The sequence below is a fragment of the Calliphora vicina genome, chromosome 4 (assembly GCF_958450345.1).
Source record: "Calliphora vicina chromosome 4, idCalVici1.1, whole genome shotgun sequence".
NCBI classification, from domain to species: domain Eukaryota; kingdom Metazoa; phylum Arthropoda; class Insecta; order Diptera; family Calliphoridae; genus Calliphora; species Calliphora vicina.
The window spans coordinates 51,249,335-51,272,198 of record NC_088783.1 but is presented as its reverse complement, the minus strand read 5'-3'; positions in this window follow the sequence as shown (position 1 = coordinate 51,272,198).

Sequence of the window (22,864 nt, the reverse complement as noted above, 5' to 3'; positions counted from 1 at the left end):
TTCGCCATCTTCCTTTGAAATTGATGTAGCAGAGTTCCCATACTATTTATCAAGCAGAGCTTTGGTTTGAGTGATGGCTTTTTAACAAAAAATTATGCTTAATGAGCACATGAAATTCACTTTTTTCCATTTTCTCCTCAAACCACGCAGTGACAGGAGTCAAATGCCTGTTGACAGGAGCAGTGTTGTGTTTTCAGTTAAGATGCCGGAAATTCATAAAGTTACGGACTTATTGACCCGCCCTCGTTTTACAGAAATGTGTTTTCAGCAGGATCAATTTAGCGCGCGATCAATTTACTAAGAGCAACATTTGGTGAATGAATAATTTCAAGAAATGAACCTGTTAACTGTCCTCATCGTACATATGATTTTACGCCATTAGATTATTTTCTTATGGGATATTTAAAGTCTCAGGTCTATGCAGATAAACCAGAAGCGTTATTTACTGCGAAGGGTGAGTGAAAATTTGACCTCTAGGTCACACCATGTACGCGCTAGCCTAGGCAGCCACATGTCTGAAATCATATTAAAACAGTAATGCAATAAAATTATTTAATTAATAAAGCCAATTGGATGGATATTAAAAAGTTTTTCTCTTGTTTTATTTCAATTTAAAGTTCACATCCTCTTTAAAAAGACCCTTTATTAAATTGTAAAAATTTTAGATTTTTTTAAATTTTATATGTTTATATCGTGTGAGAGTTTTAAATATTTGTTTAAGAAGTAACTGGAAATATTAACGACAAACTGCATTAAAATGCGTCAATGCAGATTTCCATGCACAATAATACAGAGGACAAGAACAACAGAAATAATAATGTATGGACAAATATTGCAATCATATGGCAGCCAACAACAATTACAATAGGTTCTTGTTGTAACTTCTGCAGCAGCAGCAGAAGTTACAACAAGAATCATGTCTATCACTCCAGTGTACAAAACCACCATGAAAGACCAAATAAAAAAAAAAGCATAAGATGAGACCAGACTAGATGCGGTAAAAGTCGACTGAGTGGTTTTACTTCCATAATGGTGGAGATACCAATAAAATGGCTTTTTCACATCTGGTTCCAATCACTTTTCCAAATCTAGACAAATCAACTGGATAGGTAACTGAGAGACAAAATAATTAAGTCTTTTGTCAAAAGCCTAATGTATTTACATGTATTTTATAATGCGTAATTTTGTTTAATTGGTATTTCTCTCCCCTAACCTTCTACATATTTATTCCAAGCCTCAAATTTTATAGAAATCATTTCTCGAAAGTCGAAAACCTAGAAGGTAGTGGCAACAAATAGATATCATGCTACATAGCAGAGGCCGTCCGCTACAGGTAAGAAACTAAGAATTGAGCATCTTTCAGAAGAGGATCGTAGAAATGTAAATTACATTAATTTTATAAATAATACAATTACACAAACTTCTCCCTTGGAATGCTGATAAAAATATTGAGAACCTGTTATAGAGATGAAGTCCATTAATTATGGAAAGCTGATAGTAGCTGGCAAGGAAGTCAAAAGGATAATACCTTGATATTCGCTGAATATTTAAATAATGCATTTCAATCAAAACACCCACGAATGAGTTTATATTAGATGAACCACTTTTTCTGTCCATGCAGGAAGGAGAGTGAGATATTTCAGTTGGTCAATAAGACCAGATAACTCATCAAGGTTATTCTATTGTTGCCTAGGGAATCTCTGTCAGTTCGGGCCGAGCATTTGCAGAGAAGGTGAAAAAGCAGTACATCCTTGTCTCTGTCGTTGAAAAGGAGTCCTTGTCGACGTTTTTCATTAAAAGATTGCCAAATCAATTTGGTCGCTCTACATGATTCCAAATTACCATATATTTTTAGTACCCAGCGGAATTGAAGATCTAATTCTTGCATATGACATCATAGGAATTTTCTCAGCATTGGTATAAGGTATAAACCTTCCTATGCTAAGAAAGTCCTTTGAAAACTCTACCAGGCCTTTGATCATCCTGCAGCCCCGCTGTATCTCACCGGGGTCAAAACGAGGTGCCGTTCTTTTTCTATTAGTGGGCAAGTGTTTCATAGCAAGTTCAGCCATTCTGTTGCCACAATGTAACCTTTTTCCTTTTAAGCGATTTACCTCCTACTATCAGAGAGTAGTTACACAGAGAAAACAGATTCGTGATAGCAACCGAATTTGTTGCCAATCGAATAATTCTACCATAGTGACCGAATTTTACAGTTGTGGGTACAAAATTTTGGAAGGGGGAACTAAAGTTTGATTGTTTCAACCGAAATTCTTCTTTATCAACTGACTTTCTGTTGATAGGACTGAAAAATTCTATGTGTGCAACCAAATCATTCGATTGGCAACAAATTCGGTTGCTATCACGAATCTGTTTTCTCTGTGTATGATTTCACCTAACAGTTTCCTCGACAGCTGCTTTGGATGTCTAGGTAAGGAATCCTTAAATACACAGCTTTATACAGGGTTCTCCAACAAGAGGTGTTATATTAGTATTCAAAGAAAAATGTAGTTTTTTGAGATAAATGATCGGATGTTTCATAATAATGAGAAAGGTATGCCAATAATGAAAAACAATATCAGCCTAATGGCCACCACGACCACGCTTCTTTTCATGAAATTTTCCATAACCAAATCGTAAAGTGGCTGCCCTATGTCCTCCATAGCCTCACGAATTCTATCTTTGAGGTCTTGAATCGACGCTGGGCTGTTGGCGTAGACCATATCTTTCACGAGGCTACAAAGGAAGATGTCGCAAGGTGTTAAATCACAAGATCTCGGTGGCTAATTGTGATCACCTGTTCGAGAGATAACACGGTCCGGAAACTTTTCCCGTAAAAGAGCAATGCTTTCGTTGCTTGTGTGGAAGGTAGTGCCGTCTTGTTGAAAGTAAACGCTGTCCAGATCAATATCATCGAGCATAATGACGTTTGTGGAATACCCGATTCCAAAGAACGCCGAAGAATGGACAAACCTGGGTTTTCTTCAATACTTTGGGCTACAGCAGCAATATTCTCAGTTGTTCTTGAGCGACGTGCACGGCTTTTATTCTTCACATCACTAACTTGTCCCAACAGCTCGAATTCTTCCACCAATTTCTGTATTGCTGTCCGACAAGGTGCTTCACGATGACCCAAAAATGCTTTAGTTTTGCGAACCGTGACTGCAAGATTTTCACCATTTTTGTAGTGAATTTAAATAATTCCAATGCGTTGTTGAAGCGTGTATCGTTCCATTTTTAGTAATGGCGTAGTTTCTACTTGTCAAATGTCAAAGATTAAAAGCTTCAAAAGTGACAGCTACCAAAATACCGGGTGATTCAAAATAACAGCTCTTGTTGGAAACCCATTTATTTTACGCAATCTTCCTCATCATGTTCATGGGGGCACCGCTTGAAGCGTTCTTGCATATCTTGTCGAGAGTGTATAGCGCTTTGATGTAGTTTGATTTGTGGATATCTTTCTGACTCTTCCTTCTTGTCCGTTTCCTTTTTCATTGCCCGCCTTGGCATCCTTTGTTCCGGAGTTGAGAAAGCAACAAGGAAGGCTCAGGTTATGAACAAGTTCCTTGACATGTCAATTTAATATTTCCTTGCACATTGTCACGTTAAAGAGACAGGTATATTTCATATAAAGTGTTAGAACAAAAACTTTGGAGTTAGTTACGTGACCAGGTTTTTGTTAGTCCCCTTTCCCTAGGGGAATATTTCGATTTATCGAATGGACTTGAGATTTTATCATTTGCTGAAGACATAATGTCTCGTTAAGTGTTTCATTATGTAGGCCTGTCTATTGTTCAAGTACTTTTTATTAATTAGAAATATCAAATCCCTTAAAAAACTTAAAATACTGTTAAAACAACTAACTCCATGTTATACGCCACCATACACACAATGGGACAGACTTACAGTAACATAAGAAGACATAAAAATAAAACAAGGCAACACGATTACAACTAGACTTCAAGTTCATTACAATTGAAAGAAGAGCAAAAGAAAAATATGTTTCCAAAAAAAAAAAAAAAACAGGACCTACCAAAGCAGCAAAAGCGGCAGTCAGAAGAAGAACTGTAACCAACCACAGCAATGAATTCAAATAAAGCTGCAACAGCAGCAACAAACACAACAAAAAAAAACAGTGCAATTGTTAAACATTAAGCGGCTTAACCATAATAAAAGTCAGAATTAATTGGATTTTAATTGTCTGTTAAGCGCTGAAAATTAAGTAAGTCGAATGTTTTGTTGTTGGCTGGCTGACTGGCTGGTAGGTTGGTTGTTTGTTTGTTTGGCTGGTTGAATGTTTTAGTTAGTTTGTTGTATGCATCATCATCATGATTACTTTATTCATGTTTTCCAACATGTAACAACAACATTAAATGTTTAATCCATCCATTCATAGTGGTGGCTACATGCATACAAAATACCGATTTTATTACAATACTCTCTCCCCTTACTTACGTAGTACGTACTACCCCCGGCATTTAATATTAGCCAACATTGACTTTTTATGGCAAGAAGATCATTAAGCTAAAAAAAAGTTGCAACAACAGCAAGGGAATAACTGAAAGAAGACATGCTTTTCAATGACAATAACAACAACAAAATGTAGAAACAACTCTGGCAAAATTATTAAGGAGAAAAAAAAAAAACAAAAAGCTTTCACTCTCTCGTTTAAGAATCAAATTTATACAGATTTTGTAATAGAGCGAGAGATGAATAGAAAATTTGGACTAAGAATGGGAGATTGTAGTGACAATGCATCAAAATATAGTCAAAGTAAATTTATATTCTCATTTTGGACTAACAATGAGATCTTTAATTCAACGTAAATTTATTTTCCACATTAAGCTAAATAGTTCGATTACTAGTTTCGATATTATGGGGTAGGTTCTACTTAGTTCTAACACTTTGTATAAAGGTATAAAAAGTATCAATTTATCCCCTCCCAGGTCACCACCAAGTTGAGCTGGCAGGTAACTGGGAGGGGATAAATTGATACTTTTTAGGCACTCTGTGACAAGTCACGAAACCAATCAAAAAACAACTAAATCACCAAGAAAAAGACATAGTCCTTCACTCTCTCTTTTATGAATCTAATTTATACAAATTTGCAATATCGAAGTTACTGCATAGAAAATTTAGACTAGGAATGGAATCTTGGAAGTAGCTTTATGTGATATTTTATCACATCTTTAGAGGGAAGTAATATATTGATTCATATGGTTCCAAGTGGGAACAAAGTGCCGTAACGAAATTCTTCCATCGGCATTTGTCACGCGCCAAGTCTTATCTCGCTAATTTCCGATTCTAGTTGATTTCTCCAGGTGTTCACGGGTCTACCTATTCTTCCGCTGTCTTGAGGTTTCCAGTCAATTGCCATCTTTTTTATATCATTATGAGGTCTTCTCAAAATATGGCCAAACCAGCCCCATTTCCTCTTTGCAATTTCAGTGGTATTTCGCAATTGGATTGGTGTTTCGCTTGTTCATTGCCAGAGGTCTCTGTTGGAAACTACGTTGGACAATATATTCGCAATATTTTTCGCAAGCAGAGGTTAATAAATACTTGCAGAGTGTTCCAGGACTCACATCCATATAGCAGGGTGGAGCGAACATTTAAGGAGAAAATGTGGAGCTTAGTTTATATATGTATTTGTGGTGACTTCCATACTCTTTATACCCTACACCACCATAGTGGGGAGGGTATTATGCGTTTGTGCAGATGTTTGTAACGCCCAAAAATATTGCTCTAACACCCACCTTAAATCGACTTATAATCACTTTCTGAGTCGATTAAGCGATGTCCGTCCGTCCGTCTGGTCGGCTGGCTGGCTGGCTGGCTGTCCATGTAAACCTTGTGCGCAGAGTACAGGTCGCAATTTTGAAGATATTTCGATCAAATTTGGTACATGTTATTTTTTTTGCCCAGGGACCAAGCCTATTGAAACTGGCTGAAATCGGTCGATTATTTCACCTAGCCCCCATACAAATGTCCTTCCGAAATTGGACTTTATCGGTCATAAATGTTTAATTTATCTATGTATCTACACAAATTTCGCTCCAAATAAGTTTTATATATACAAAATTCATGTCACCAAATTTTGTTACGATCGGTCCATAATTAGTCATAGCTCCCATATAGACCCGCTTCCGAAAATCACTTTAACGTGCATAAATCGCTTAAAAATGTTGGTATACTCACAAAATTCAACATAGTAAACTTTCATATAAACATAAATCACACGACCTAATTTCATGGTGATCGGTCCATAATTGGTCATAGCCCCCATATAAGGCCCACTTCCGAAAATCACTCAAAAATATAAATTATTGAAATTTTAAAAGAAAAATGTTTTTGCTCTTTTACTTAGTGTAGGGTATTATATGGTCGGACTTGACCGACCATACTTTCTTACTTGTTTTAATGTACCAAATGGCTTTTCTTATGCGATATCCAATATCTGTCGTCTGTGGTGGATATGATACTTCATAAGTAGCAAAACGATTGCATATCATCGAGCTCTATATATATTCCTTTCACTCCTCGAAGGAGCATATTGCCAGTTGGTTCCTATAATCTCGATCGTCGGCTGGATGCTTGATTTCATTCAACTTCATCCGCAATCTCGAAAGCTCAGTTATTAGATGTCGCTTCCGGGTATGAGCTCGTCTCCAACTCGTCTGCTTCCCTTCGGGTTACAGTCTAAACATTTCTTGGCAATGTCATCGTCTGGTTTTCGGAGTGTGTGACCTATCCAGCTCCATTTCCGCTTTAATAGGTTTTCCTCCATCCAAAGTTGGCTGTTGGATATTGTCACAGGCCAGAAAATCCGTAAGATCTTGCGGAGGCATTTGTTGAGAAACACTTGAAGACATTGTGTATCACGTGATATCATGTTCCAGGTCTCACATCCATACAACAGAGTAGATTTTATGTTGGAGTTAAATAGTTGGATTTTGGTTCGTTTCGAAAAACCGGATTTAACTGAACAAATGCAATCCCTGCCTTATTAATGCGACTGAATATATCTGCTGCTGAGCCACAAGTTGTATTAATTGTATTTCCCAGGTAGCAGAAGGACTTTACATCTTCAATATCTTGGTCGAATGCGAAGAAACGGCATTCTATGTTACAATTGAACCGGAATAGTTTTGCGATCTCACTGATGGTCGAAATTTTTGACTGCATCACTAAGAATGAGTGGTTAAGTAGACATATGTCATCGGCATAATCTAAGTCCTCCTACCGTCCTTGTAAGCCCCACATAATACCAATCTTCTGATGGTTTCGAGCTCTAGATTAGTTGTATTTATATGTAGAACCTTAGCTTTGTCGAAGTTAATATGAAGACCAAAACCAGACGCCAGCTGATGTATCTGATCCACTTTGGTTGATATGACGGTAAAGTTATGTGCGAGCAGGAAAATATCAACAGCGTAGTTAAGATCCTCCAATCGACCATTTATAGCCCATGTAATGTCTCTTCTAATGCGGGTTGATTGCTGCATAATTGTGTCCAATACAATATTGAATAACAGCGGATACGGGATACATCCCTATCATAACCCAGTGCTTACACCAATAGGATTACTTAACATGCGTTAATGCTGTACTCGGCTTGTTGTGTTGCCATACAGAGCTCTGATAAGGTCGATTAGCTGAGGTGGAATTCCCTTGCACCGAAGTGCGTGCCAAATTGCTTGATCGTGGATAGTATCAAATGCTTTGGCAAAGTCGATAAATAACAGTTATAGTGGAGATTGCCGTTCCACGACTGCTCCATTATGATGCGCAGGCTATTTACATGATCGATGCAAGGCTATTTACATGATCGGTGATCATAGTTAGAAGAGTTATACCCTGCCAGTTCTTGCATTCTGTTAAGTCTCCCTTCATGGGTAGTTTAATTATCATTCCTTCACTTAGTTCAGTAGGATGTCCAAAAGTCTCGGATAATAGGTCAGATTATTTCAGCGCTAAGAGTAGGATCAGTCTTAAGCAGTTCATGATTGATATTTTCTACGCCTGTTGCCTTGCCATTCTTCAGTACACGTATAGCATTGTCGATCTCATTTTCGTCTGGGAAAATCGTACTCATGTCAAATGGTAGGAAACTAATTCAGTATTTGTCATCTTACTAGTTCCAAAATGATAGGGATCGGTTCTAATTTGAACACTTTATATTGAAAGAGATCTGTCAATTTTACTTGATGATGTCCCAGGAAATCTTTAAGGCACAGGTCACGGAACTAACCCAAAAGCAACTGTTGGTCTTTAAATTTAAAATTCATTGTCAACTTTTTGGCACAGTTTTGTCATTACCATAATATTGTATACTTTTTTGGATTATTTATTGAATATTTGGAAAAGTTTCCATTGTATGTATGTATCTGAACCAGAGGTCAGCACTATTAACTACTAAGTGCCGAACATGATCAGTTATTTTCCTACAAACAACGGCAATGTTATGAAAGTTCAAAAATTGTTCATTGAAGGGGAACTAATGTATGTTTGTAAGCCAAAATCCCTGAAATATTTTCCAACTGGGTCAATTATTCATAACATTACATTTAGAGGTGGCCTTTGCAAATAAAACGATTCAGTCAAATCTATACACATATAGTTGTAGTTGTTTCTGCAGAAATTTTTTTATTATGTGACATGGTGTCCATAAATATGTTCATTGTCAATTCTAGTCTAAATGTAAATAAAACAAAAAAAAAAACATTAAAAATGTTTGAATAAAACTCAAGCAGCAGGGCAGAGTAGAAGAGCTAAAAGCCTTGCATTTTAGATCTCTCAGAGATGTGCCGACTACAACGACAAAGCTCTTGTTGGAAATTTAAATTTAAAAAGAAAAAAATCCCAATATCATTTTCATTCTCATGCAATTTTCATTTAGCGGGAAAATGAATCATTTAGTTGTACACGACATTTAATGTCGCTACCGTATTGGAGGGGCTCAATACCACTCAACTCCACACATTTATTCACATGCTTCTCTTATATACATATATTCATGACTGTAATGAAACTGAGCTGAAGAAGCTGTGTGTGTTCATGCATGCATGCACATTAAGTCATTTAAGGTTTGAACATGATAAATGCTTCTTCCGATTGTTGATGATCGTTTTTTAATTGATTCTGCTTGTACTCGTACCAATCGTCTTTCCTTCCTTCTGTCCGTCAGACTCCCTGTTCCTGTTGTTTAGGTCTTTATAATTTCTTAATGTCCATAAGAGTGTGTGTTTGCGTCAGTGGGGATGTGATGAAGTGTTTATGTGGCGCTCAATTTATTATTGCGCTCTCGTGTTTTAAACAAAATTATATAATATTTTTAAGCCAGGACCACAACCCAATTTAGAGACATTGTAGCGAACGAACAAAGGTAATCAATTTTGGTGTCGTGTTTGTGATGGACACTTTAATTGATTTTGAATATTTGTGTTGCTAAAATTAAAAAAAATATATGTATTTAAATTACTTATGAAGTAATTTATGTAATATTTTGGGGCTGGCATTTATTAAGTCATACTTAAATAGATTATAAAGCGATTTTACGGATTTCCAATGTCGATACTTACGTTAAAATGTTTTCTTAAGGTATTAACTTTCAAAATTACAAAAAAGCGATTTGTTTGTTTATTATGTCTAGTTGGAGAGTTACATTTCTTCCCATAAGGTCTTGAAAATAATGTCGCTGATAATGTTGTTATAAATTTGGTTGAGCGCTAGATTGTTGTGGTAATGTTTTAGGTCTGTTAAGGCCTAATCTCCAAAAATTAAATCAAATTGGAAGCATTAATATTCCACTTAAATTAAACTTACTAATGTATGTACTGAATGCATGGGTTGATTTAGATCCGATTGAGGAAATTCCGATATGACTGCGTCTGGTAATACAGATAACAGTGGGGCAGAATCAAAATTTTTTTTTTATCAAAATTCAATCAATACTCAATTAGATATGCCACTTTTAAAACTCAGTCCTTAGAACGTGTGGACCAAATTTGAAATTTTGATAAAAAAACAAGTAAGAAAGTATGGTCGGTCAAGACCATCAAGACCCTACACCAAGTAAATGAGTAAAAATATTTTTCTTTTAAAATATCAATAATTTATATTCGTGAGTGATTTTCGGAAGTGGGCATTATATGGTAGCTATGACCAATTATGGACCGATCACCATAAAATTAGGTCGTGTGATTTATGTCTATATGAAAGTTATTTATGTTGAATTTTGTGTATATACCAAAATTTTTAAGTGATTGAAACACGTTAAAGTGAGTTTCGGGAGTGGGTCTATATGGGAGCTATGACTAATTGTGGACCGATCGTAACAAAATTTGGTGACATGAATTTTGTATATATAAAACTTATTTGGGGTGAATTTTGTGTGGATACATGTATAAATTAAACATTTATGACCGATAAAGTCCAATTTCGAGAGGACATTTGTATGGGGGCTAGGTGAAATAATGAACCGATTTCAGCCAGATTCAATAGGCTTCGTCCTTGGGCCGAAAAAATTATATGTACCAAATTTTATCGAAATATTTTCAAAATTGCGACCTGTACTCTGCGCACAAGGTTTACATGGACAGCCAGACGGACGGACGGACGGACGGACGGACATCGTTTAATCGACTCAGAAAGTGATTCTAAGTGATCTGCACAAACGCATAATACCCTCCCCACAATGTTGGTGTAGGGTATAAATAGGTCATATTCCGATGAGCGTAGGGGCGACATATTCGAAAAATAGCACATTTTTTTATACCAAGATATTCTCCGTAAATATACCTTACAGAAAGATGTAAAATTGTTATTTTAAAGAATGATAATTTTTATTAAAAAACAAGTAAGAAAGTATGGTCGGTCAAGCCCGACCATATAATACCCTACACTAAGTAAAAGAGCAAAAAAATTTTTCTTTTAAAATTTCAATAATTTATATTTTTGAGTGATTTTCGGAAGTGGGGTTATATGGGGACTATGACCAATTATGGACCGATCACCATGAAATTAGGTCGTGTGATTTATGTCTATATTAAAGTTAACTACGTTGAATTTTGTGTGTTTACCAACATTTTTAAGCGATTTATGCACGTTAAAGTGATTTTCGGAAGCGGGTCTATATGGGAGCTATGACTAATTATGGACCGATCGTAACAAAATTTGGTGACATGAATTTTGTGTATATAAAACTTATTTGGAGCGGAATTTCTGGAGATACATATATAAATTAAACATTTATGACCGATAAAGTCCAATTTCGGGAGGACATTTGTATGGGGGCTAGGTGAAATAATGGACCGATTTCAGCCAGTTTCAATATGCTTGGTCCTTGAGCCGAAAAAATAATATGTATCAAATTTCATCGAAATATCTTCAAAATTGCGACCTGTACTCTGCGCACAAGGTTTACATGGACATCCAGCCAGCCAGCCAACCAGACGGACGGACGGACGGGCATCGCTTAATCGACTCAGAAAGTGATTCTAAGTCGATCGGTATACTTTAAGGTGTTAGACTAATATTTTTGGGCGTTACAAACATCTGCACAAACGCATAATACCCTCCCCACTATGGTGGTGTAGGGTATAAACAGCTAAGTTACATGTTCGCCCAAAAAGAGTAAAAATCTACTATTTTTTGAATATTTAAATTGAAAATCGTTTATTTTTGGATCTATAATCGATATTGCTCTGAAATATTTTGTATATTACTGATAATTTAGTTGTCCATTTGGTCAAAAAGTACGACCTATATTTTTAAAAAAGCGGACCAAGGTATGGCAAAATTAAAATTTCAATTGAAATGCCTATAACTCAGAAGAACTAGCCGAGCGCTTTCCAAAAATATAAAAAATCTTTGAAATCGGATGGGAAACAAACAAATTGCACGTGTTTAAAAATTTTACATATTGAAGGTACCCTACTTTGAGCCCCCATAGAGCTGCAGGATCTTTTGTAGAGCTCATTTTAATAACTTAAACTCAAATACTCCTTGGCTACCTCCACGTCAAATTTTATCACGATCGGTCCGATTTATAAATGCCAGATTTATTTCCAAAAAAATTTGATTCGTCTCACTGTGCAGATGAGTATCTCAAATAGCAGATTTCGAATATTTACATGGATGTCTTGGCTATTAATCAGAATGGCGAATTAGAATATTTTAGTGAAAACAACAAAGTTTTTTTTTTGCTTCGAAAATGTCGAATTTCGAAGGAATAGTCATATGTGAGACGTTTAGGTTTACTTCTTTAATTTAAACAAAAGTACCGCTGAAGCACACCGATTGCTCACCAATGCTTTTTTGAATGTTTTTAATTGGTTTCAATGTGCGTGAGATGGTTAGTGCGATTCAAAAGTGGTGATTTTGACATGGAAGACGAAGATCGCCCAGGCTAGCCTGTTAAACTCAATAAGAGCTTGTAAAATCATTAGGAGCTACTCAATCGGCAATTTCCAAACGTTTGTGATCAGCAGGATTCAACCAAAAGCAGGGAAAGTGGGTACCATACAAAGTGAAGCTGAGAGACCTTGAAAGACCATTTTGTATGTCTGAAATGCTGCTTGAACTCTATAAAAGAAAATCATTTTTACACCGAATCAATATTTGCGATGGAAACTGGATTCATTACGATAACCCGAAGCGTAAGAGATCGTATATGAATCCCGGCCAAGCAGCCGAATCGACACCAAAGCCAAATATCTATGGCGCTAATGCTCTGTATTTGATGAAAACAAAATAGTTATATCTATTAGGAGCTGCTGAAATCTGGCCAGATCATCACATGGAACTTTTGCCGAATGCAACTATTTCGTTTGAAGCTAGAATTGGGCGAAAAACGCCCAGAATATGCGGCCAGACCATAACATTCAATCATGACACCACATGTTGCAATACCTGTTAAAAGCTATTTATAATGAAGTGGTTGATAAGTTTCGCCATAGTCCTGACCTTGCCCCGTCCGACAACTATTTGTTTCGATTGAAGTAGAACGCTCTCTCTCTGGGATACGCTTCAATTTGGAACAGAATATCCAAAATTGGGTTGATTCGTTCTTGACCTCAAAAGAAGAGCAGTTCTTTTGGCTCGGTATCCATATGTTGCCAGAAAGATGAGAAAAGGTCATAGCTGAACAGTAAAGTTTGCTTGCTTAGCTACCGGAGAGTACCGATCAGAAGTATCATTTTTGTCTTCAGGATATGATACACTATACTGAAAATCCATCCTAAGATGTGACATAATCAAAGTCGTTCCCATTAAAATTGGAAGTTCGATTTGTGACAAATCGAATCCCACTCAGAACTCAACAACTTTGTCTATTTTATTTTGTGTATACATATGTTTCAAAACCATCATGCGTTTGAGATGATGGTTCACAGTTTGAGTTGATTTATTAATGTCCATTCCTACATATCACTGTGGTTCCAAATCAAAATCTAGGTGGACAAAATTATGAAAATCGGTATCTTCAGAATTTGGAAAAACTAAGTTTTTTCGGAAGCTGACAATCTGCTCTCCTCCCATACAAATGGGTTTTTCAATTGGACATTTCGTTTTCTCGACAGAAGCGCCAGAAGTTCAACAAATTTTGAATCATATTTTCGTTAATTTTTTTTAATATTTTACTGCTTTTCTAAATTAGATATATCTCAATGGTTTTACCATATAGAAATTCATACTTCAAAACATAGATAAACATTGATATAGGCTTTTATTAAATGTATATCTTATATTTATGGGCCTCTCCATTTTCCTATTATAATCCTTTAAACTTGGTTCTCAAATATACTGATATTTTTTTTTCTAAGAATGTTATATAGCTTGCCAAAAACCCCACAAACGAAGCCCGTCCAATGACTATATACATCATTTAAAGAAACTTCTGGGGAATGTCTTTGTAAAAAAATTGTAGCCGCCAGCACCCGACGAAATACTTTTTATTTAATTTTTACGGAATGGAATTTTTAGAAATATTTCTTTATTTATTATTGATTTTTATATATCTAGACCCTACTGTAACTTGAAAAAAAGTTTATATTGATATTTTAAAGATTTTTTTGGAATCGGAGATTCCAACCTAGATTTTGATTTGGAACCACAGTGATCTGTGTTAATTTGCAAAAAATTTAAAGATCATTTAGTAAAATTTGCCACGAGTTTTTATCGTCTTAGAGACGAATCCTATTGATATTGCAAAGAATCGGTTGAAGATTTCACATAGTTGGGTGTCCTTTTTTTTTTAGAGCTTAAAAGTATAAAAATAACTAAAATGCTGTAATGTAATTTTGGTGTTATTTTTTTTTTGGTTCCCATTTGCAAAGTTCAATGCTCCATGTGTGAATAAAACATGAATTGAAACACGAGTATAAGAACGAATAGTATCATGTCATGCGTGTCCTGTTAAATGTTCAAATAAATATAAAACCGTATACACACACATGTACTCCCTACGTATACATATATAATGAAGATGATGTTGATGTGAAGGATAACAGCTGATGCTTTGTGAGATATAATAATGGTTTTTGTTTGTTTTTTTTTTTATATATTTTTGCATTATATTTCAAATGCCTCCTTCATTCACTTTTTCTTGTTTTTTTTTTTTTTTTGAAGTTCAACACAATGTCTTATACCCAGCTACTGTTGCATTCTGGCCCTGCAGCACCGGCTGGCACATGCGTAGGGATAATCCTTGAAAATTTGGTTGTATGTTGTCTAAAGGATATTCAAAGGAATATGTTGCTTAAAGTTAAACAAGCTCTTTTAGGATACTTGGCGGCTTTTGTTGTGTGCGTGTATAAGTAAGTTTATATGTATTTGATTCTGCCGATTTTTTTTTTTGTCGGTCTTCTTCTAATGTACAAGCATGTGCCATTGACTTGTGCTGTCAAGGGCTCTGGGCAAAAATCATAAAACAAAATGTTAACGTACCTAAACTGATACTTACTTACATACTCGTACTTGTTTGTATACGCACGTGCTTTTCTCTTAGTTTGGAACCTTTTTGTGTTGTGCACATTATTTGTGTCTGTCTATTTGTCTGTCAAATCGTCGGAGTTTTTTTTTATTTTTAGATTTTTTTGAAGTAAGTATACGCCTTTCGTAACCAAGTACCATTTCTTAATGAAAATGAATTCAATTGAATGCCTTGTGAATGGGATAATTTATAAGTTACTTGAATTATTATACCCTTTACCGCGAGTAGCAAGGTTAGGTATAAGATTGTCATTCCGGTTTGTGACCCCACAAAGTGTATATATTCGGAATCGTTATAAATAGCGAAGTCTATATAGCCATGCCCGCCTGTATGTTGAAATCAACTTTCCGAAGCCCCTAATAAACTTACATTCATGACTCATACATCAATATATTCGCATTCTATTCGGTTGCTATTTAAATTCGGGAAGATCGAACCACTAATGCCTAAGATATAAGCAGAAAGCCACAACTACACCGATTTTTATACCCTACACCACCATAGTGGGGAGGGTATTATGCGTTTGTGCAGATGTTTGTAACGTCCAAAAATATTAGTCTAACATCCACCTTAAAGTATACTGATCGACTTAGAATCACTTTCTGAGTCGATTAAGCGATGTCCGTCCGTCTGGTCGGCTGGCTGGCTGTCCATGTAAAACTTGTGCGCAGAGTACAGGTCGCAATTTTGAAGATATTTCGATCAAATTTGGTACATATTATTTTTTCGGCTCAAGGACCAAGCCTATTGAAACTGGCTGAAATCGGTCCACTATTTCACCTAGCCCCCATACAAATGTCCTTCCGAAATTGGACTTTATCGGTCATAAATGTTTAATTTATCTATGTATCTCCACAAATTCCACTCCAAATAAGTTTTATACACACAAAATTCATGTCACCAAATTTTGTTACGTTCGGTCCATAATTAGTCATAGCTCCCATATAGACCCGCTTCCGAAAATCACTTTAACGTGCATAAATCGCTTAAAAATGTTGGTAAACACACAAAATTCAACATAGTTAACTTAATATAGACATAAATTACACGACCTAATTTCATGGTGATCGGTCCATAATTGGTCATAGCCCCCATATAACCCCACTTCCGAAAATCACTCAAAAATATAAATTATTGAAATTTTAAAAGAAAAATTTTTTTTGCTCTTTTACTTAGTGTAGGGTATTATATGGTCAGGCTTGAACGACCATACTTTCTTGCTTGTTTTGCCTATTTTTGTGTATATCTGTATTACTAAGCCATTAATATGGACAATATGGATATCTATTGATAGATATTTCAAAGACTGATTATTAATATGTTGATGTGGTCATAGGCATTCTCAATATTGTTAAAAAGAGATATCAGTTTTAAACACAAAGTGAGTCACAGAAGATATTGTGGCTATTTAAGTAATAAACAGTTACAAGCAAAGCTCCGTATAACGAATGAATAAATATTTGCATTAATATCTTTTCTTTCTTCTCTTTTAAGATTAACCAACTCAGGGCCATTATTACAACTTGCCGTTATAGTTAAAGGTAACTTTAAGCAATAGAATAAGGTACCCTTTAAGGTAACTTTAAATATAAAGGCAAGTTGTAATAATGGCCCTCAATATTTTATAGTTGAAATGTTTTAACGTATAAATGTCAAAGAGAAAGTTGGTATACCTAATTGTACTATGGATAGATAGACTTAATACAATAAACATTTCACTAAAAATCTAAAATCGTTCTGAAAAACTCAAGAAGAGCTTGCAAAATTATTGGGAGCTATTCAAGCAGCATTTTCAAAACGATTGCGAACAGCTGGATTTATGCGAAAGCATTGAAATTGGGTGTCTTATAGGGTATTCATTCGACTAATGATCGTTCGATTAATCGAATAATTTCTTTCGATTAATTATTCGAACAATTTAAAAATGGCCATTTTCGAATAACGAATAATTCGAACAATTTTATGTAGAATAATCGAATAAATGTTCATATACATATGGGGCATTTCACGTCAAGTGAACCAACTTTTGAAATCGATGTCTTCCGATCGCGATGAAATTTGCACCAATGTTAGTTCTATTGGATAGTAATTCGGACACCATTTTTCAACAAGATCGGTCAAGAACTCTCTGAGTTATAGGAGGTCAAAATTTGACATTTTGGCCAAACAGGTGTTTTTTTTTATCCATATAACTTATTACCTATTGTTCTTAGCAAAATGTGTCCCAAATAGTTTAGATAGCTATTTATGCAATCTTTCGAAAAAAAAAATTAAAAAAATTTAATAAAATATTTTTGATTTTTTTTTTAAATCAAAAATATTTTTGACTTTTTTTTTCAAAATGGGCCCTTTTTATTTTTTTTAAGAAAGCTTAGGTCTTTTCCTAAGCGACCTATATGGTCGCTTAGTGGGATGCGAGTGGGATATCTATCTAAAAAAATATTTTGTAACTCAAGATTTAAAATTTTTGAATTTTTTTGCAAAATCAAAAACTTTGTTGACTTTTTTTAAAAAAATGGACTCATTTTTTAATTTTGCTCAGAAGAAAGCTTATGTGTTTTCCTTTAACTCCCTTTTTGTCGCTTAGTGGGATGCGAGTGGGATATCTATAAAAAAAATGTTTTGTAACTCAAGACATACAATTTTTTACTTTTTTTTGAAAAATCAAAAACCTTTTTGACTTTTTTTTTTCCAAAATGGACTCTTTTTTTATTAATTTTTTTTCTCAAAAGAAAGCTTAGGTCTTTTCCTTTAAAACCTTTTTGGTCGCTTAGTAGGATGCGAGTGGGATATCTATCAAAATAAATGTTTTGTAACTCAAGACAAATTAGCCACGTTCACTGACAATAATATCAAACTTTGGATAGATTCCCTTTATTGTGTAATTCCCCAAGACCACTATATTAAGCAACGATTCGGACACGTTGATAGATAGAACTTGATGTATAATACAATTTGTTATAAATAATTTAGAAATAGTGAATATTTAATTTACTAAAGAATTGGTTACTCAATTTAAAACCCGAATTAATGAACGACATAAAAAAGTTCTTAATACGTTTATATTGTGTTTGAATTCAGGATCGTGTCCAACTAGCTCAAATTTTTTAAAGCATATCTCCAAAACGGAAACTAAAGGGTTTGCTAATCAATTGTTTTGTAGATTGTTCGGGAGTTAATCTGATCAGAATATTTCTGTTGAAAATTTAATAATGGACTTTGTTTTCGAATGTTTTTTAACATTATCAGTACTTGAATTGTTAACTTAACGTTATTTTTGTTTTTCTTTAACAATAAAATATTAAGGCCCTAATTTTGTAAATCACGTCACAAAGTGATATTTATATGGAAAGCAAAAACAAAATTTCAAAAATTTTAAAAATATGTTTTTCTTTTATTTAAAAAATTTTCAAATTATGAAAGGCAAGTAAACGCTTGAATTTTGGTGCGTTTGTTCTGTTAAGAATTTGTATATAAAACAAAAACAAATTTTTGAAATTTTGTTTTTGCTTTCCATATAAATATCACTTTGTGACGTGATTTACAAAATTAGGGCCTAAAAACCTACATCAAAACTTCATTCGTTACTTTTTAAAAAAAATTTAAATTATTCTAATAATTCGATTAATTTTAAACGTGTGATCGAATTATTCGAACAAGTTAAAATATCTTATTCGAATTATTCGTTTTATTCGAACAATAGAAAAATCGAATAATTCGAATACCCTATTGTCTTACGAATTGTAGCCGAGATACCTTGGCATGTCTACGATTTTGCATGTCCGAAACAATGCTTGAAAATCATTGTTGCACCGAATTATTATTTGATATGATAATGGATCTATTACGATAACCCGAAGCGTAATTGAGAAGCCTGGCCAACCAGTCGAATCGACACCAAAGCCAAATATCCATGGCGCTAACGTAATGCTCTGTATTTGGTGAGAACAAAAGGGTCCTATATATTATGAGCTGCTGGAATCTGGCCAGACAATCACAAGGAACCTGTACCGAACGCAACTGGTTTGGAAGTTGTACCTCAACCGCCTTATAGTCCAGATCTTGACCCATCCAACTACTATTTGTTTCGATCGTTGTAGAACTATCTATCTGGGAAACGCTTCTCTTTGGAAAAGTTTATCCGACATTATGGCAAAGGTATATATATATCATAGCTGTAAATTGTGAATATTTTTATTCAAAATATTTCCAAAAACTTAATTATTTTTGCATTTTAGTTATATTTAAAAAGATAAATTTATATTGAAATCATTCTATATTATTCAAAATATGATACTAATTAATATATATCTATTTAGAATATAAAGCATTAAATATTATTTGATTTCAATAGAATACGATATTAAATAAATTATACTTAAAAGTTTTCAATAAACATTTATAAAATTATACTAATAGTATTTGTATTTTAGTAACAATAAGTTGTATTTTATTTATTATATAATGAATAGATTTTAAAATATTCTAATCAATATGAAAACATGTAATTATTTTCAAATTATATTTTTATAGTCAAAATGAAATATTAATTTAGTTTATTCAACTAGTTATGAATAAAATATTATTTTACTTATTCGAAAATTTGTTGATAGATTTTATTCAAAGCAATTTTCTTTGAATAATTTTATTTCTCCAAAAAAAAAGAAAAATATTTAAATAATCAACAAAACATTTTAGAATACTTTTTTATTCATAGAAATTTTCTTTGAATAATTTTATTTGTGAAAATAAAGTCAAATATTTTAACAACAAATTTTTGAAAAATTTTATAAAAAAATATTTTTGTTTGTGAAAATGAGCTCGGACGATAAAGATTTTTCTTCCGAGGATTATGAAAGAGATCCTTCGTTTGCTATAAATAAACAAAAACAATGCTCAAAAATAATTCAGCGATGTTTTGAACGTCTAATTTCACTTGCAGGGTTATGAAATAGCCCTAGGAGGAATGCCATGTAAGACGATAATTTTTAACAACTAGTTACTTTAAAAACAGTTTTTAAAAATAATTCATGAATTTTGTTCTTTACAACTTAAATTAATAATAAACCTCAAATTGAAACCATTAATCTGTGTCCATATTCTAGTGATAATCAATGATTAAGTAGTAGTTTTTAAAAATAGAATATTAGATATCAGAGAACTAGGGTTCCAATTTCCCGGAATTTTTCCATTCCCAAACTAAGAAAAAACAAGTTAAATCTGAAACAAATTTGTAATTCGTTTCGAAAATAACTTTTTCAACTCAGAATGCAATCAGAAGACATTTTACATCAGTATTATTGTGAAATAAAAATATTCTTTAACATTTATTAGAATTATTTCTATTCAGTAATTTTTGGAAAAATAAATTTATTTGTTTCAAATTTGTGAGAAATAAAAATATTTCTAAAGTTTTATTAGAATTATTTCTATTCAATCATTTTTTGTTTGAATAATATTAGTTTTTTGTGTTTTGTTTGAATAAATATTCCAAAGAAATTAGTTGATTTTATTTGTATCTAAATGAAATATATTTAAATTTTATTCAACTTTGTTTTATTTGAATATATCAAATTTTACTATTTTCTAAAAAAAATATCAATATAATTTAATTAAACTAATATAAAATGATTTTTTTTATAATTTATTTGGTTTTAAAAGATATAAATATGCATAAGTTTAACTGTAAATATTATTAAGGAGTGAGATCGAAAAATTCTTAACACACGTTTTTCATTACATTTTTTAACCCAAGTATTATTTGAATTTTTTTTTGATCAAGTTACCTTTGAAAAACATGTCAGTTATTATGTGTAATGTCAATTATATTAATTTTTTTGTTAATCTGATTAAAATGAGTGACCAGAAAAAAGTGCGTACTGAAATTATTAAATATTTTCAACAAAACCCAACTTGGTCTTACAAAAAGTTGGCCAAGCATACAAAGGTCTGCCGTCAAACTGTTTCCAATGTTATTAAACAGTACCGGGAGAACTTGTCAGTTGATAGAAAACCTGGTTCAGGTAGAAGGAATGGTCCACATGATGTTTCTAAAGCCAAAAAAATAGAACGCATTTTCAAAAGAGCTCCCAACACATCCGGTAGGAAAGCAGCCCGGTTAGCTCAGTGCTCGGACTATTTGGTACGAAAAGTTAAAGCTAATGCAGGTTTAAAAACATACAAGGCTCAAAAAGTTCCTGACAGGAACGCTACTAAAAATTTAGAGGCCAAAAACAGAGCACGGAAATTGAAGTCAAGTTTTATAAAAAAATATTCTTGCTGCATAATGGATGACGAAACGTATGTTCTGGCAGATTTTTCGCAACTTCCAGGTCAAAAATTTTATGTTGCTGATGCTCGAGGGAATGTTGAAGAAAAGTTTAGGACCCAAAAGCAGACAAAATTTCCCAGAAAGTTCTTGGTATGGCAAGCAATATGCAGTTGCGGCAAAAGAAGCCACTCATTTGTTACAACGGGCTCTATAAATACCGAAATTTACATCAAGGAATGTTTACAAAAAAAGGCTGCTTCCATTCATAAGACTTCATAATGTGTCCACTTATTTTTGGCCTGACTTGGCATCCTGTCACTATGGCAAACAAGCCCTTGAGTGGTACAAGAACAATAATGTGGTATTTGTACCAAGAGAGGCAAATCCTCCAAACTGCCCGGAGCTAAGGCCAGTGGAGAGATATTGGGCTCTTGTTAAAAGAGAATTGAAGAGTACAAAAAAGGTGTCCAAAAGTGTGGTAGATTTTAAACGGAGATGGACTACATGTTCGAGCAAAGTGACAGAAAGCACTATAAAAACGTTAATGGAAGGGTTTCCGAAAAAGGTTCAAAATTTCATCACTAGTGATTAAAACTATAAAAATAATTTTTTTTGTAAATTGTAATAATAATTTCAATCAAATAAAAAAAAAATTAAAGCTGTAAGTTTAGTGGTTTCTTTTTTATAAACATATATGTATGTTAAGAATTTTTCGATCTCACTCCTTAATAAATTAGACAAATACTTTATTTAACTAATAAATAATTTGGAAAATAAATATTTATAATTGGAAACAAAAACTAAAATAATATAAAAAATATTTATATTTTGTATTTTATTCACAAGTTACAGCTATGATATATATAAGTTTGTCATTCCGTTTGTAATTTCTACATTTTTCATTTGCGACCCCACAAAGTATATACATATGTATATTCTGGATCGTTATAGATAGCGAAGTCGATATATCCATGTCCGTCTGTATGTTGAAATAAACTTTCCCTAGCCCCAAAATAACTTACATACATGATTCATACAACAATATATCGGGAATGGTTGCTATTCAAAATCGATGAAATCGGCCCATAAATGGCTGAGATATAAGGAAAAAACTGGGATATCCTCGATTTTTGGCCTATTTTTGATCTATATGTGGATTACTAAGTTCAAAGTCCATTGCAACGATGTATATTAGGCTATAGTAAGTTGTACCTACAATGCACTGTGGTTCCAAATTAAAATCTAGGTGGACAAATATATTTGGCGATCTTTTTATATAGAATTCGTATCTCCGATTCCAAAAAAAAAATCTTTAAAATATCAATATAAACTTTTTTTCAAGTTACAGTAGGGTCTAGATATACATATAAAAAACATTAATACAAAATTAAAAAAAATACGTTTTCATGTCTTTCTGAAACTAAATTTTTAAAAAGATCTGTATTTACTATACTTCAAGTTACGGTAGGTTCTAGATATATAAAAATCAATAATAAATAAAGAAATATTTCTAAAAATTCCATTCCGTAAAAATTAAAAAAAAAGTATTTCGGCGGGTGCTGGCGGCTACAATTTTTTTACAAAGACATTCCCCAGATGTT